Source organism: Vicugna pacos, unplaced genomic scaffold, assembly GCF_048564905.1.
Source record: "Vicugna pacos unplaced genomic scaffold, VicPac4 scaffold_102, whole genome shotgun sequence".
Taxonomy (NCBI): Eukaryota; Metazoa; Chordata; class Mammalia; order Artiodactyla; family Camelidae; genus Vicugna; species Vicugna pacos.
In genome coordinates this window covers 990,359-1,007,730 of record NW_027328782.1, presented here as the reverse complement: position 1 = coordinate 1,007,730, position 17,372 = coordinate 990,359, and the positions used below count along the sequence as shown (strand labels likewise).

Genomic DNA, 17,372 nt, shown 5'->3' with positions numbered 1-17,372 from the left:
TTAATTATACATAAAGAATCATAAAATCCTTCTAAACATTTTTTGTTCAAATGAAGATATTTTTCCCTTCCAAAAAGGAAAATTATTATTTCACATTTTTTTGCTTTCTCCTTTTATTTTATATTCCATATCAATAAATATAATTCTTTTAAATCCCTCCTAATGGCTGTTTAACACTATATTGAACAGATATGTAAATAGTCCTAGGTTTCAGAAATTTAAAAAATTGTCATTACAATACCACTGCAAAGAATATTTTGGTGTTTCTATTTTTAGTTACTAATTTGGACTAAAAATTAACAAGTTTGTTTTTCTTCATCTAAAACATTGGTTATTTTATGAAGGAAATATAAGGATTTTAAATAACTTTTCAGTAATTTCAACAAAGAAATTATCTTTAAGGCAAAAATGTATGATGGATTGCAAATCTATTTTTATTATATCTTCACTTTTACCAGTGTGACATATGTGTGTGTTTGCACAAGTGCTTTAACTACCAGCAACGTAAGAAACATCTGTGTACTAAAAATGTGAAAATACTTTCCCGGTTTGTGTTTTCATTCTCCCAATATAGGTTTTGGATGACAAGCTTGTATTTGCAAAAGTACACCCCCTGTGGGAGGTGTTCTGTACATACGCTGAGATACTGCACATAATATTGCCTCTGAAGCCCAATGATCTGAAAACCCGGTCCTCAGCCTTTGATAACTTCAGATGTTTTATGAAAGTCCTCCAAGTGGATGAAAGTATCAACAACCGGAACAAGAGCTTTTCTTTGCCCTATTTGAGAAGAGCTCCGTGAATGACTTTTATATTCAGCATAGAGATACATTCCCCAATCCAACCACCAGAAACCGCATTGTAAGTCTAAACCGAGTTTAGCTGCTGTCTTGGGGGTGATTTAGAACCTGCTGTTGAATTATCAGTGATTTGGTTTGGTTGGTTTGATTTGGTTTTTAAAAGCTGCCCATAAAAAGGAAAAAAGAGAAAGAAAAGAAATATGCCTACAGATTCCTGTTAGGATAGTAAACAGTGGCTGGTTAGTTACCTTGTATAAACCACAAGCTCTCTTAGAACATTTTTAGGTTTACTTCATCCTTTCTCAGATCAAGTATCAAGTAAGGGACAGTGTTAAATAAAATTCAGGATTAACAGGTTTGTGAGCTCCAGGATTTGCAAGGCAGCTTTCCCTCCCCATGGTGTAAGTCAAATGGCAGAATTGAAATAAAGCACCTCATGTATCCTCCAGTGTTAACAGGAAAAGGCTAATCTTCTTGACCTTGTTTCTTCCTGGGTAAAATGAAGATAATATATCAGGAGGCTACAAGCTCATTTAAGGCAGGAAGCATGTTGTCTTGTTCACTGCTGAATTTCAGGCACCAGGAAGGCTGAGTTTAATGAGTGAATGAATGAAATGTACTTCCCCCACAGTTACCATGTGGGGCAGTGAGGATTAGAAGCTAAGAGCATAGACTCTAGAGGGGAGGGCACAGCTCAAGTGATGGGGTGCATGATTAGCAAGCATAAGGTCCTGGGTTCAGCCCCCATCAAGTCCTCTAAAATAGACATATAACCCTAATTACCTCCCCACCCCCCACCAGAATTACCTTATTATCTCCCCACCACCAAAAAAAAAAAAAGAGAAGTGGCCAAGAGCGTAGACTCAAGCTGGAAAACCTGTGTTGGTTTCTCGCTGTCGACCTTGAAAATGTCATTTACCCTCTGTGTCTATCAAGTTTCTCACCAATAAAATGGGTATAATTGTAGTACCCACCTCGTAGAGATGCTATGGGGATTAATTAATCTGTGTCAGTGATACAACAGCCCTGGCTTATATTAAGTACTATGCATCTGTCAGCTCTTTTCATAATTACTGACAGATGTTATTATTGACAAAAGACGTATTAGTTCTTTGAAAGGGAAATGCATGTTAGACCATTTCATTTATCACTTTCTGTAATTCAGGCTTTTCCCTCTGAAATACCATTTTATGTCTGTGCACTAGAAAGCCACAGGGCTTTCCAAATTTCATCTGTCTGGGTTCTTGTCATGATGGCAATACTGCAGATTGCTGGCATTTTTTAGGGACTCAGTCTGAGATGACAGCAACCCCTAAAATTTAGAAGCGCTTCTCTAACTGATAACATCTCGCTAGAAATGAAGTTTTTATAATGTAACAACTTCAGACGCTTAATGATGCCATAAATGCAAGGATGTTATATCTAAGCTCTTTAAATAAATCCTGTCATTGAAATAAAGGAAATACTATATTATAGCCCTCTATGACTTTGTTATCTTTGCTATCTGTTTATCTGACTCTCTAAGACCAAAGAAAGCAAACACTGAGATTCATCATCACTACTGTGTGGTACACGTATTTGTGGATGAAGACAATATTGAAATGCACTGTTTAAGATATTAAAATGGACACTAAACAGCTTCTTGATGCACATGCATGAACAGAACAGGGAGCTGGGTGCAGGGAGCAGACACTGAGCTTCCTGGATTAGAGACCCAGCTTAGCAGTCCAGCCCAGCAGTCCACATGTTTCATATTTATGTTCCAGCAAAATTAGCAGTGAGAGTCTTAAATGAACTTTGGGGACACTTGCAAACAGCTGTCATGATTACTAATGTGGGACACCAGGATTCTACAGTGTTTAGTTGGCATCTGTGCATAACCAGTTCTTTTCCACTAAAGCTTCTTGTAAATGCTGGTCCCACATCCAGGCTGAGGAATCATCTCATGTGGTGTTTGGGAGGGAGGTAATTGGAGTCAGGACCCATGTTAAGGCTGGGTGGGTAATAATCTGGTGCTAGTACAAGAGAAAGGAAAGTAGGTCAGGTGGGAAGGAGAATGACTGGATTTAAACTTTGTTTCTTGAGTAAGCTAAATATATAACATCATGTCAAGTTACTTTGTTGTTTATATTCCATGTGCTGTCACCGAATAACTACTGAATTGTGGGGACAAAAATGCCTGGGTTTTAGAATTGACCCTGCCCCTAACCTGCCAGAGTCCAGGTTCCTCTGGGTGTCCAAAGAGGGGGCTGGACCATCAGGTGTCCCTCCACTGCAGCAGTTTGGGCACTTGGGTGGCCTAGATTTTTGCTGTGGAAGACTGGCCCGGTTGTAGGACATTAAGCATCTGCAAGGCTCTCACCAGGTACCCACGGTGGTCCCAGGACTGTGACATCCAAGCGTTCCTTTCCACCCACGTTTGCAAATGACCCTCAAGGGGTTAATATTAATCCTGGGTGAGAATTATGAAAAATTATATGGTACCTCCATCCCTCCTGGCAAGTGAGGGTCCCTTATTTACAAGTGACCATGAAGTGTTAGCACCGAATTTTATCAACAGAACATGTGAACATTTTGTGACAGTGACACTCACCTGTTTGCTTCTGATTCCCAGTGCCACTTCAGCCTCCGTCAGAGGACGTCAGCTGCCCCAGCGATCAGGGCCTTCTGTACAGGGAATGGGCTCCTCCTCGAAGCACAGACAAACAGCAGCCCTTAGGTCTCATCAGGTGAGCTGTTGTGGAGAGCACACCAGTGGGAAGGGCTCAGGGTTGTCCTCATGGCATCTGAGTGTGACAGTCCTCCAAGCGTGTCAACAACCAGGAAGGTCACAGGAGCTCTGAGTTTCTTTGCTCCAAGTTTTTACTGCAGGCTTTATTACAAAGCCATGATTTATTGGGTCACTACCGACATGGCTAACCCAAACCCTAACTGTAAGTCAAACCTTTCCTTAGCCCTAAACTTTGAGACCCTTCCTCTCCTGGTGGCCACTCAATTGTCACAAAGCTTAAAGCCCCACTCCTCTAATCACATGGTTGGTGTCTCTGGCTGGCCAGTCCTCATCCTGAGTCATCTCATGAACACAAGCCATCCAAGGTTCCACCATGAATAGCAAAGACACTCTTATCTTGGGAAATTTCGAGGCTTTAGCGGTTGCTGCCTAGGAACTGGGAACAAAGACCTACCAAATTCTTCATTACATAGGAGTAAATGTTATATTTCATTTAAATTATAAAATAAGAGAGAAACTCTCACTTCTTTTCTGTATCTGCTGTTCGACACCGTTTCACTACACCACGTGATTGTAATGTCGCGCTCAGCATGTGTCTTCTCAGAGCACGAGCGCCGGCTGCTCCCCGGGAGCTTATGCTGTTTGGGCAAGGCTGCTGGGGGGATGGAGGCCAAGGACAACCGAGAAAACAAAAATAATCGGGCAAAAAAAGAAACAATGTCAGATTGAAATGAAGAAATAACACAGTGTTGAGATGGGAGACTTGGGGGGAAGTGAGTTAAGAAAGCTATCTTTGAGTAGGTTACATGTGAGCTGAGATGGCGATAAGGAGGCTGGAATTTGAAGATCTGGGAAAAGTCACCCATGGAATAGAGGCAGCTTGTCCATTGGCCCCGAGGCACAAATGTGCTCAGCAGGTTTGAGGAGATACTGGAGCCAGCGCTGGTGAGAGTGATGAGACTCGAGGTTTAGAAGGGCATCAGGAGCACGGAAAGGAGTGTAGACTCTAAGCGCAGTGAGAAGCAGTCATGATAGCTTAAGCACTTAAGTAATTTTCTCTCACTCACAGTTTGCAAAGATAATGTGGAGAATGCATGGCAGTGACCCAGGAAGCAGGGAGGCCAGGTAGGAGTCTCTTGGATTGGGCCAGATGAGAGATGGTGGGAGCCAATGAGGAATGCGTTTGGGGAGTGGGACTGACAGGATGCAGTTATGGGCTGGCTGTGGATGGTTAGGAGAATAGGAGGGTCAAGGTAGCCCCAGGTCGGTCTGGAGCCAGGTGTCTGTTCTTTCTTATCTCAGTGCCCCATGCAGGTGCCCACCTACTTGGGCAAACCTCTTAATCTTCAAAGTGAGGGTTTTAAAACACTGAAGTCTATTTGTTGTTTCACATTTTATGGAAAGATTCAAACATGTACAGAAATAGAGAGAACAGTACAGCCAGCCTGCCTGTATCAGTCACCCAGCTCCAGAATTATAAACTCAGAGTCACTGTTGTTGCATCTTTCATCTCCATCTCCTCCCCTCCCCCACTACGGGGTCATTTTGAAGACAATCCTACATAGCTTAACCTTTCATTAGTGAAATGACATGGTCTCTTTCAAATAAAATTGGAATATTCCTTTTTTTTAGGGTTACAAAATAATTCCCTGCTTGTCACAAAAATACACTTTTAAGTAGTTTTGGGGTTGAAATCAAGATCCAGACAAGATTCAGACATTGCAGCTAGCATATCTCTCAAGTGCATTCTAATCTATAATTTTCCTGTTTCTCATTTTCCTTGAAATTGCTGAGGGGTTTCTCTATTTCCTGTTTGGCTGATTTCATTCTCCCCTATGGTGTTAGACTTGTTTCTCCATCCTATGTATTGGCTTTAGCTAAGTGATTTAATCCTCCCCTAAAAGCTTGGTCTGATTGAGGTTCAACTTTGTGCAAAAATATTTGTTATGTGAAGTTTTGTACTCCTGTCATAAGGTACATAATATTACAGTTGACTCTCTTTTTGTGATGACAGCAGCCAAAAATGATTGTCACCCGGGATCATTATTTCATAAGGAATTTTATTTCATGTGGTCATACTCTAATTTCCTCCCTCAATTATCAGCAGGATCAGTCACGAAGAGGCACTTTCTCCTTAACCCGGGTTATCCTTTAGAACACAGTTTTAAAGGAGGATATTTGTTAATATGTAAATATTTAAAATTGATAATTTTTTTTTCTTTTTAATTTTTTTTCTAATGGAGGTACTGAAGATTGAATCTAGGACCTTATGCATGCTGAGCACACACTCTGCCACTGAGTGTACCCAATCCCACTTGAGATTCATATTGATTTGATATCTTCCTTCTGTTATTTTTGTTTTGTGTTATACAGAATTTGAAGGCAGGGCAATGGGTTTGACCGCTCTTTAATCATTCTTTATGGGCTTTTGGGGTTTGTGTGTGTGTTTGTGTTTGTAAAGAAAACAATTTTCCCACTATTTTAAGTATGTATTGCTAAGGCAATTATGTTGATCTTTTCCCTGCTCCTGGTCCATGTATTCCCTTTTTACTTCCCACTAGTGGCCCCTTGAGCTCTGTGACAAGACTAGCATGTCGTTAATCCATGTGGAAGGAGATCTGAAGAGATTTATTCAAGGAGATGAAATTTGTAGACAATGTATTGGAAAGTATTGTGAAAGTTGTTCGTTAAGAGAAGGTCTGAGGTTGAATTGTTAAGTGCACAGAAATCTAAGCTATGAACCACCAAGACAATTATTAACTCCAGGAAAACAAAGTAGGGAAGAAAAGGTAAGACTAGCACAAATTGCTACAGCTTTGAATAGTCTGTACAGAGTAATAATAATGTAAAGCAAGGATACTGAGCTGATGAAAATTATAATGTAATTGTATTAAAAGGTTGGAAGAAAGAAGGTTTGGGTATGTAGATGAGATGGGGTTTGAAAGAGATATGAACCCTCATTTTCCAAAATAGAAAGTTAAATAGGTGATACATAAAGCTGAAAAAGTCAGTAGGCTGTGTTACAAGGATATTAGTCAGAGAAAGGGAGTAAGTATTCCAAGAGTCAGCAGTAGGAGCTGAACGTGGTTGTTTCTGGCCAGGAAATGGGGCAGTTGTTGGGAACTGCTCCTTTTTACAATCGGTGTTTGAGAAATGTTTGACTCTTTATTGAATGTATGACATTAGTTTGATAAAAAGAAATCAAAGCTGAATTTTGAAAAATTTATGTTAAGAATTGGGGTGCTTTTACAGAGAGAGATAACAATCAGCAAAACTACATTTGAAGGGATCCTCATTATTCCTTGCATTTCAGCAAGGACTAGGAGGCAGACATCTGTTGAAAGTTCAAAAATTCTGTCTGACCTTCCTGCCGACTTGTAACCTTTGGAAGTAATGAACTCCCCGTCACTGTAAATATCCAGGCAGAGGCTGCCTGAGCAGCTCTCTAGCTGTAGCAGGGTGTGTTTACCATTGGGCAGTTAGAGCAGGCAACTTCTAACATTCTTTCAGTTTTGAATTTGGCATTTTCAGGATGGATAGTTGATAAGAATGTATTACAAAAAGCTTAACAAGAGAGTCCAAGACATCTCAAACCCATTGCCAGGGTTTTCTCTGCCAGACACCATCCTGAGCCTGTCACCCGTGAGCCAGGCCACAAAGCCCAGTCACATGAGAATGAACACACTTTGTCGCTCCTATCTGATTTGGCATCGGGCTCAGCCCTTTTCCCCATGGAATGGTCCATGCCCATGTCTCTGACGATGGAGCTGGTCTCACAGCAGCCCTGTGAGCGCTGGTCCAGCCCAAGGGATTCCTGCATGAAGTTTTCCAGGATTCCAGGCTATTCTCAGAGCTGAGTCCCCCTTAGGCTAAGCCCACGGAACTCATCTCAGCTCCAGACTGAGCCGGAAGCCTCAGAGAGAACTCAGAGCTGAGGAAATCCACAGGTTTTACCCAGCACTGCCGAGTCAGCAGTGAGCCAGTTGAGTGAAGGATCAGCAACAGCAAGACACACCTGAGCCGCCGTCTCATTGTTCCGCCTCATCCCTAAACCCTCTGTGTCTGCCTGTCTGTGTCAGTCTCCCTTTTAGGATCAGCCTGGCACCACTTCATGCCCTGCCTCCTTTCTTCTAATCTTGCCTCCCTGGCCTGTTCCATCTACTCCAGATTAACTGAGAAGAGGTTTTAAAACCTAGGAACAACAGACGTGCTAGATACAAAGAATACAGGGCAGTGTCTTCCTCAGTCACATCCCTCCTGCCCTCTCCCATTCCCACAATGAGTTTTATAAATATTTTGTCAGACAGACATTGCACTCCCAGTTGTTATCATTATCAGCCATTTCCTTATTATCTGTGGTTCATGATGCATTTGCTCCAGGGACTTTCCCGAGATAAGGCAGGAGCAGATGACTGAGCCACTTGTTGATGTCCACTTGTGTCAAGCCTGTTAAGAATGATTTTTGGGGGGATTTGTTGAATGTGCCAGACTGTCCAGTGAGTGGTGATGATCCCCTGCATCTGCTCTCGAGTTGGCCTCGTCCCCTCCTTTGCTCTGTTCTCATTTATCTCTCTTCAGCAGGTGAGCCAGTGATCTGTACTTCTATGATACATAAAACACTTCTTATTTCATGGTAGAATTTGGGGGCTGCTATGATAACGCATATGTTTTAAGAGTGAATTGAGTCGGAGGTTTAAACTTAAAGCCCCCTTGATTTAGAATCAGAAATTAATATGAGGGAGGGAGGGTATAGCTCAGTGGTAGAGTGCATGTCTAGCATGCATGAGGTCCTGGGTTCAATCCCCAATGCCTCCATTTAAAAACAAATAAATAAACCTAATTATGCCCCCCAAAAAAGAAAAAAATAAATTAACATGAGGATGAAGCTACAGAGTGATTATTTGTGTCTTCTGAAACTTCCTTCTGTCTTTCTGCAGGAAATTCTAAGGAGAGAAGTTCGGAATCTACTTTGCTTGGCTGGGCTATTACACTCAGATGCTCCTCCTGGCAGCAGTCGTGAGGGTGACTTGCTTTCTGTGTGGATATTTTAATCAAAATAACTGTACCTGTGGGTAACTTGTCTTTATTCCTTGTTACCGTGCTTACTTAACTTAGAATGACATTCTCCAGGAGCATCCATGTTGCTGCAAATGGCCCTATATTGTCAGTTTATATGGCCGAGTAGTATTCCATTGTATAAATATACCACTTCTTTAGCCAGTCATCCGCTGATGGACATTTAGGCTGTCCCCATGTCTTGGCTACTGTAAATAGTGCTGCTATGAACATTGGGATGCAGGTGTCATCCTGAAGTAGGGTTCCTTCAGGGTACATGCCCAGGAGCAGGATTCCTGGGTCATATGGCAAGTCTATTCCTAGACATTTGAGGGAACTCAATACTGTTTTCCACAGTGGCTGCACCAAACTGCATTCCCACCAGAAGTGTAGGCGGTTCCCCTTTCTCCACAGCCTCTCTAGCATTTGTCATTTGTGGATTTTTGAATGATGGCCATTATGACTGGTTTGAGGTGATACCTCATTGTAGTTTTGATTTGCATTTCTCTGATAATTAGTGACATTGAGCATTTTTTCATGTGCCCATTGATCATTTGTATGTCTTCCTTGGAGAATTGCTTGTTTAGGTCTTCTGCCCATTTTTGGTTTAGGTTATTTGGTTGTTTCTTATTAAGTCATTTGAGCTGCTTATATATTCTGGAGATCAAGACTTTGTCAGTTTCATTTGCAAAAATATTCTCCCATTCTGTAGGTTGTCTTTTTTTTTACTTATGGTGTCCTTTGCTGTGCAGAAGCTTGTAAGTTTCTTTAGGTCCCATTTGTTTATTCTTGCTTTTATTTCTATTGCTTGGGTAGACTGCCCTAAGGGAACATTTCTGAGATGTATGTCAGATATTTTGCCTGTATTTTCTTCTAGGAGGTTTATTGTATCTTGTCTTATGTTTATCTTGCTGAAGAGACTGTCTTTATTCCATTGTATATTCTTGCCTCCTTTGTTGAAGATTAGTTGACCAAATGTTTGTGGGTTCATTTCTGGGCTCTCTATTCTGTTCCATTGGTCTATATGTATGTTTTTGTACCAATACCATGCTGTCTTGATGACTGTAACTCTATAGTATTGTCTGAAGTCTGGGAGAGTTATTCCTCCAGGCTCTTTCTTTTTTTTCTTCAGTAATACCCTGGAATTTCTATGTCTTTGATGGTTCCATATAAATTTTATTGTGATTTGTTCTAGTTCTATGAAATATGTCTTGAGTAATTTTACAGGGATTGCATTAAATCTGTATATTGCCCTGGGCAGTGTGACCATTTTAACAATATTGATTCTTGCAATCCAAGAGCATGGGATACCTTTCCATTTTTTAAAGTCTTCTTCAATTACCTTCACCAATGGTTTATAGTTTTCTGTGTATAATTCTCTCACCTCTGTGGTTAGATTTATTCCTAGAAATTTTATTACTTTGGGTGCTATTTTAAAGTGTTTTATTTCTTTACTTCCTTTTTCTGTTGATTCATCATTAGTGTAAAGAAATGCAACTGATTTTTGAACATTAATCTTGTAACCTGCTACCTTGCTAAATTCTTCGATCAGCTCTAGTAGTTTTGGTGTGGACCTTTTAGGGTTTTCTATATATAGTGTCGTGTCATCTGCATGTAGTGACACTTTTACCTCTTCTTTTCCAATTTAGACCCCTTTTACTTCTCTTACTTGCCTGATTGCTATGGTCAGGCCTTCCAAGCCTATGTTGAATAGGAGTGGTGATAGTGGCATCCTTGTCTTGTCCCAGAATTTAGTGAAAAGCTTTTGAGGTTTTCACCATTTAGTGCTATGCTGGCTATAGGTTTGTCTTATATAGCTTTCATGATGTTGAGTTATGTTCCCTCAATACCCACTTTGGTGAGAATTTTTATCATAAATGGGTGTTGAATTTTATCAAAAACTTTTATGCATCTATTGAGATGATCATGTGGTTTTAGTCCTTTCTCTTGTTGATGTGAAGTATTACATTGATTGATTTGCATATGATGAACCACCTTTGTGTCCCTGAGATGAACCCCATTTGAGCATGTTGTATAATCTTTTTTATGTGCTGTGGAATTCTATTTGCTAGTATTTTGGTAAGGACTTTTTTGCATCTGTGTTCATCAGTGATATTGGTCTGTAATTCTCTTTTTTGGTGGTGTCTTTGCCTGGTTTTGGTATCAGGGTGATTGTGGCTTCATAGAATGAGTTTGGGAATATTCCTTCTTTTCAGTCTTCTGGAAGAGTTTGAGAAGGACTGATAGGAGTACTTCTTTGTATGTGTGGCAGAATTCCCTGGTGAAGCTGTCCAGTTCTGGATTTTATTTGTAGGGATTCTTTTTTTATTGTTAATTCGATTTCATTCCTAGTGATCGGTTTATTCAAGTGTTCAGTTTCTTCTTGATTCAGTTTTAGTGGACTGTATGTTTCCAGAAACTTGTCCATCTCCTCTAGGTTATCCCTTTCTTTATGTAGTTTTTCATGATATTCTCATATGATATTCTATATTTCTATGTTATTTGTTGTAATTTCTCCATTTTCCTTTCTTATTTTGCAAATTTGTGCTCTCTCTTTTTTCTTCTTTGTGAGTTTGGCCAGAGGTTCTCGATTTTATTTACTCTTTCAAAAAATTGCTTTTGGTTTGATTGATTATTTTCTCTATTTCTTTTAATCTATATTTTATTTATTTCCTCCCAGATCTTAATTATTTCCTTCCTTCTGCTGACTTTTGGGTGTTTTTACTCTTCAGTTTCTAGTTTTTTTAACTGGTGGGTTAGATTGTTTTTTTTTGATATTGTTCTTCTTTTTTGAGGAAGGCCTGCATCACTCTAAACTTTCCTCTCAGCACTGCTTTTGCTTTGTCCCATAAGTTTTTTGTGGTTGTTTTCGTTTTCATTTGTCTCAAGGTATTCCTTAATTTCAACTTTGATTTCATCATTGACCCATTTTTTTTTAATAGCATGTTGTTTAATCTCTATGCTTTCCTTTTTTTTTGTGCTTTGTTTCTCTGAAGTTGTTTTCTAGTTTCAATGGCATTGTGGTCAGTAAGGATGCTTGAGATAATTTCTATCTTCTTAAAATTTTTGAGGCTTCTTTTGTGACCAAGTACATGATCAATCCTAGAAAATGTTCCACGCAAACTTGAAAAGAATGTATATCCTATTTTGGGGGGTTGTAATGCTCTGAAAATATCCACTAAATCTAATTTTTCTATTGTATCATTTAATTTCTCTGTTGCCTTATTTATTTTTTGTGTGGAAGATCTGTCTAGTGATGTTAATGTGGTGTTAAAACTTCTGAAAATGATTGTATTCCCATCAATTTCCCCGTTTATCTCTGTTAGTAGTTGTTTTATGTACTTAGGTGCTCATGTTGGATGCATATATATTAATGATTGTAATATCCTCATCTTGTATTGCTCCTTTAATCATTATAAAATGCCTTTATTTATCTTTCTTTATGGCCCTTGTTTTAAAGTCTATTTTGTCTGAAATCAGAACTGCTACACCTGCTTTTTTGGAGTTTCCATTTGCATGGAATATCCTTTTCCGTCCATTCACTCTCAATCTATATGTGTCCTTCTCCCTAAAGTGTGTCTCTTGTATGCAGTTTATTGAAGTTTCTTGCTTTATTATCCAGTCTGCCACTCTGTCTTTTGACTGGAGCATTTAGTCCATTATCATTTAGAGTAATTAATGATAAATGAGTGTTTATTGCTATTTGAACTTATATTTGCAGTTGATTTCATATTTCTTCTTTGTTCCTTTCTTCTTCCTTTTGTGGTATGGTAATTTTCCTTTGTGTTATCTTGGATTGTATTTAGTTTTTGTTACTCACTTGTAAGTTTTTGGCTTGTGGTTACACTTTTTTGTAAGTCTGTAAACCAATTACTGTAACTGTGTGTACTAAAGAGATAGTAATGTAATCTCAAACCCATCCTACCGAGAACAAAAAATTTAAGAAAAAAGAAGAAAGAAAAAATACTCTATATTTTCTTGCTTCCCTCTCCCACTCAATGATTTAGATGTCTTCTTTTACAATTTCATGTTTATTCTATTTGTAATTCATGGTAGTTATCACCTTTCCAGTTATAAGCTCTCATTTCTGTATCATCCTGCTTCTTTTTTATTTAGAGTGTACCTTACAATATTTCTTTTATCATGGGTTTAGTGTTGCTAAAGTCTTTTAGTTTTTCTTCTCTGTGAAATTCATTACCTCTCCCTCTGTTCTAAAGGATAGCCTTGCTGCAGAAAGTATCCTAGGCTGCATCTGTTTTTTCATTCAGGACTTTGAATATATATTTCCACTCCCTTCTGGCCTGTAGTGTTTCTGTAGAGAAATCAGCTGAGAGCCATCTCTTGTAACTCACTCTTTGCTTTTCTCTTGCTGCCTTTAGGATCATTTCTTTATCCTTCAGTCTGGCCATCTTGATTTTGTTGTCTTGGTGTGAGTCTCTTTAGGCTCTTCCTGTTTGGGAACCTCTGAGCCTCCTGTACTTGGGTTTCTGATTCTTTCTTTATGTTTGGGAATTTTTCAGTTATGATTTCTTTAAATACCTTCTCCATCCCCTTTGTTCTTTCTTCCCCTTCTGGAACTCTTATGATGCATAGATTGGCATGCTTTATATTATCCCAAAGGTTCCTTATATTGTTTTCATTGTTTTTTATTTTTTTCTCTCAACTGTTCTGATTGTGTGCTTTCTGTTGTCCTGTCTTCTAGGTCACTTATTCGTTCCTCTGCATTATCTAGCCTGCGTTGTACTGCCTTTAGGTCAGATCTCATTTCAGCCAATGAATTTACCAATTCTACTTGCCTCTTCTTTATAGCTACTATTTTGTTTTTGACATATTTTATGTCTCTAAACACTATCTCTTTTAATTCCTTCAGTAATTCAATCACTTCTTTTTAGAAATCTTGATCTAATAGGCCATTAATATCTATTTCATTGATCGTTCTTTCAGGGGATTTCTCTTTCTCTTTTAATTGGGAATACTTCCTCTGCTTCTTCAAATGCTCATATCTCTCTGGCACTGTGGCTTAAGGAGTATCAGTTATCTATTGTGGCCCTTAAAGGGGTTTATTTCTTTATCTATCTAAGGCTTATGTTGGAATAAAACTTAAAAAAGAGAGAGAAATAGAATTTTAAAAAAATGGAGGAAAAGAAGGCTTGAAAACAGTGCATAATCAATAATAGAAGAACAAGTTGAAGAAGAATAGGAATCAGGTTGAGATGTCTTTTTAAAACCTTAATGCAAAGAAGAAAAAAATCAAAACACAATATTTAAAACCTGTGAATAATCAATAACAGATCAAATCCAAGAGAATTAAAAATGAAATGAGAATTGTAAACATATAGAACTGTTTAAAAAGTAAAGATTAAAAAGCTAATAGAAAATAAAACAGGTATAAAAAGATTTTAAAAACAAAGATGTGTTCTCCTAGAGACTGAACGTTCTTAATGGTTTTATTGAGAGTTCTTTGTGTCTTCGCCCTGTTTCATGAACTCACCTTGCTCTGTTGGCCCCCTCGTCTGTGCTGCTCACAGTGTCCATTGGTAAGAAGATTGCACCCCTCCAACACTGGGTCAGGTGCTGCTCTCCTTCGCGGTGGGCGGGTGGGTCACTCCCCATCTGGATGCCACAGTCAGTGCTGTGTCAGTTGCTCCATAGGTGGGCTCAGCTTCAAGAATAACAGGTTTATGGAGATATAATTCACATACCATAAAATGCAGCCTTTGAAAGTGTGCATTAGGGTTTTATGTACATTTCAGTGTTGTGTAGACATCATCCCCAAAAGGAACCAGTACCCTTTAGTAAGTCAGTCCCTAACCTTCCTTTCCCTTAGCCCTCAACAGCCACCACTCTACTTTCTGCCTCTATGGGTTTGCCAGTTCTAGGCATTTCATATAAGTAGAACCATACAGTATGCTGCCTTTTTTGATTATCGTCTTTCATTTAGTGTGACGTTGTCAGGGCTCATCCATCGTGTAGCATATATCAATACCCAAATTCCTTTTTGTATTCATATAATATGCCATAATTATAAATACACCACATTGCTTATCCATCCATCAGTTGATGATGAATAATTCTGTTGTAAATGCTCATGGACAAGTTTTTGTGTGAACATATATTTTCACTTCTCTTCAGGATATATCAAAAAATGGAATTGCTGGGATGTATTCTACTTTTAAATTTTTGAGGAATTGCTAATATAGCTTTTAAAGTGACTGAAGCATTGTATATTTCCAGAAATAATGTATGAGGAGTCCAGTTTCTCCATATCCTCAACTACACTTTTTATAACTGGGTTTATAGATTCATATTTATATATCATATATCATATATATTTGTCATCCTAGTTGGTATGAAGTGGTATGTCATTGTGATTTTGATTTCTGTTTCCCTAATGTCTACTGATGTTGAACATCTTTTTATGTGCTTAGTTCCCATTCGTATGTCTTCTTTGGAGAAACACCTATTCAAATTCTTTGCCCATTTTAATTATATTTGTCTTTGTATTGTCATGTTTTAAGTCTTCTTTGTCTATTCTGGATAAAAGTCCCTTATCAGGGAAAATTTTGGAAATATTTTCATCCATCCTGTGGACTGTCTTCTTACTTTCTTGATGAAGTCCTTTGAAGCACAGAAGTTTTTAATTTTACTGAAGTCCAGTTTACTTGACTGTTTTTCTTTTGTTGTTTGTGCTTTTGGTGTCATATATTACAAGTATTTGTAATCCAAAGTCCTGAAGATTTTCTCATTGTTCATTTTCTAAATGTTTTATAGTTTCAGGTCTGTGATTTATTTTGAGTTAATTTCCATAAATGGTGTTAAGATAAAAGTTCAGTTTTCTTTCTTTCCATGTGTATGTACAGGTGTCCCAGCATCATTTTTGTAAAGATTATTTTTCCCCATTGGATTGTCATGGCACCTTTGTCAAAAATTAAATGGCTGTGTGTAAGACTTTGTTTATGGTCTCTTAGTTCTTTTCTCTCAATCTATTTTTCTGTCCTTTCTGCAAGTATCACACTGTATGGATCACAGTTTTGTTAGTGAGTTTTGAATTGGGAAACTTCAAAACTTTGTTCTTTTTCAAGATTGTTTTGACTATTTTGGGTATCTTGCATTTCCATATTAGTTTTAGGATCAGCTTGTTCATTTCTGCCAAAAAGCCAGAGCTGCATTGAATGTATAGGTCATTTTGAGGACAATGGCCATCCTAACAATAATAAGGCTTCTGATCCATGAACACAGAAGAGCTTTCCATTTATTTTAGGTCATTTTTAACTTCTATCACTAGTATTTTAGTTTTCAATATACAAGTTTCAGATATTTTTCTCAGTATTCCACATATTTTTCTTAATATTATAATTATTTTATTCTTTTTGATGCTATAGTAAATGAAAAGGTTTCCTTCATTTTATTTTTAGATTATTCACTGCTGTTGAATAGAAATGTAATTACTTTTTATATATTCATTTGTGTCTTAAAATTTTTGTCAGACTGGGTTATTAATTCGAAGAGGATTTTTTTTCTTTTCTATTTTTCCTTTGTGGATTCCTTGTGATTTCAATATATAATATCATGTCATCTGGAATCAAAACAGTTTTATTTCTTTCTTTCTAATCTAGAGGCTTTATTTTCTTTGTCTGATTGATTTGACTAGAACTTCTAGTACAATGTTGATTTTGGGAGGGAATAATTCAGTGCTTCTGCATTATGTATGATCTTTGCTTCAGGCTTTTCATAGATGTTCTCTGTCAAGTTGAGGAAGTTCTCTTCTATTCTAGTTTTTATCCATTATTCTATTAATATGGTGTATTACATGAATTGACTTTTGTATATTGTACTGCCTTTGCATACCTGGATACATCCCACTTAATGGTGGTCTATTTTATATGTTACTGTTTTGGATTTGCTTCTATTCTGTTGAGGATTTTTGCATTTATATTCATAAGAGATAGTCTTTAGTTTTCTTGCGCTGCCTTTGTCTGGTTTTCGTATCAGTGTGATACTAGTCTCATTGAATGAATTGGGAAGTGTGCCCACCTCTTTATTTTCAGACGAATTTGTGAAGCATTTTTTGTTTGTTTTTGTTTTTGTTTTTTCTTTAAGTAGTTGATGGAATTCACCAGCAAAGCCATACGGGCCTAGCATTTCTTTGTGTGAATGTTTTGGATTGCTAATTCAGTCACTACTTACTGTAGGATTATTTGAGTTTTCTATTTCTCCTTGAATTAGCTTCAGTCATTTATGTCCTTCTAGGAATTTATCCATTTCATCTACATTATCTCATTTATTGGCTATATAATTATCCATGGTATTCCCTTATATTCCTTGTTATCTTTGTAAGGGCAGTAGTGACATCCTTCCTTTCATTTCTCATTTTAGTAATTTGAATCTTCTCTCTTTTTTTTAGTACTAGATAAAATTTGTCAATTTTATTGATCTTTTCAAAGAACCAACTATTCCTTTTGTTGATTATTCTCTGTTGTTCATCTATTGTCTATTCCATTTATTTCTGCCTTTAGTATTTTGATTAGAATTTTTAATTCATTTACATCAATGTAATTTCTTATCAGATTGAAGTTACAACTGCTGTCTACTTTCTATATGTCTTTTTTTCCCATTCCTCAATTACTACACATTTTTGTACAAAGTAAGCATTTTCAAGTGTGCCATTTTAATTTGTTTATTTTATCTTTTTCTTCTCTTCCTACTCTTCCTCCTCCTCCTTCTCTTCCATTGCCCTGGAGATTATAATTAACATCTTGTTTTAAAGCAATCTAGTTCACATGAAT

At 37.7% G+C, this 17,372-nt stretch overlaps 2 long non-coding RNA genes across 2 annotated transcripts in view; one reads left to right on the top strand and one right to left on the bottom strand.

Annotated features, from left to right (window-relative positions):
- The window catches only part of LOC140694698 (uncharacterized), a 321,210-nt gene that overhangs the window by 39,978 nt on the left and 263,860 nt on the right, over positions 1-17,372 (bottom strand). The window lies entirely within an intron of this gene.
- Positions 608-17,372, top strand: part of LOC140694687 (uncharacterized) — a 50,587-nt gene continuing 33,822 nt past the window's right edge. Inside the window, exons 1-3 of the long non-coding RNA XR_012070264.1 lie at positions 608-861; positions 3,415-3,529; positions 8,469-8,553. This is a non-coding gene — a long non-coding RNA (uncharacterized lncRNA). The remainder of the gene's footprint in view (positions 862-3,414; positions 3,530-8,468; positions 8,554-17,372) is intronic.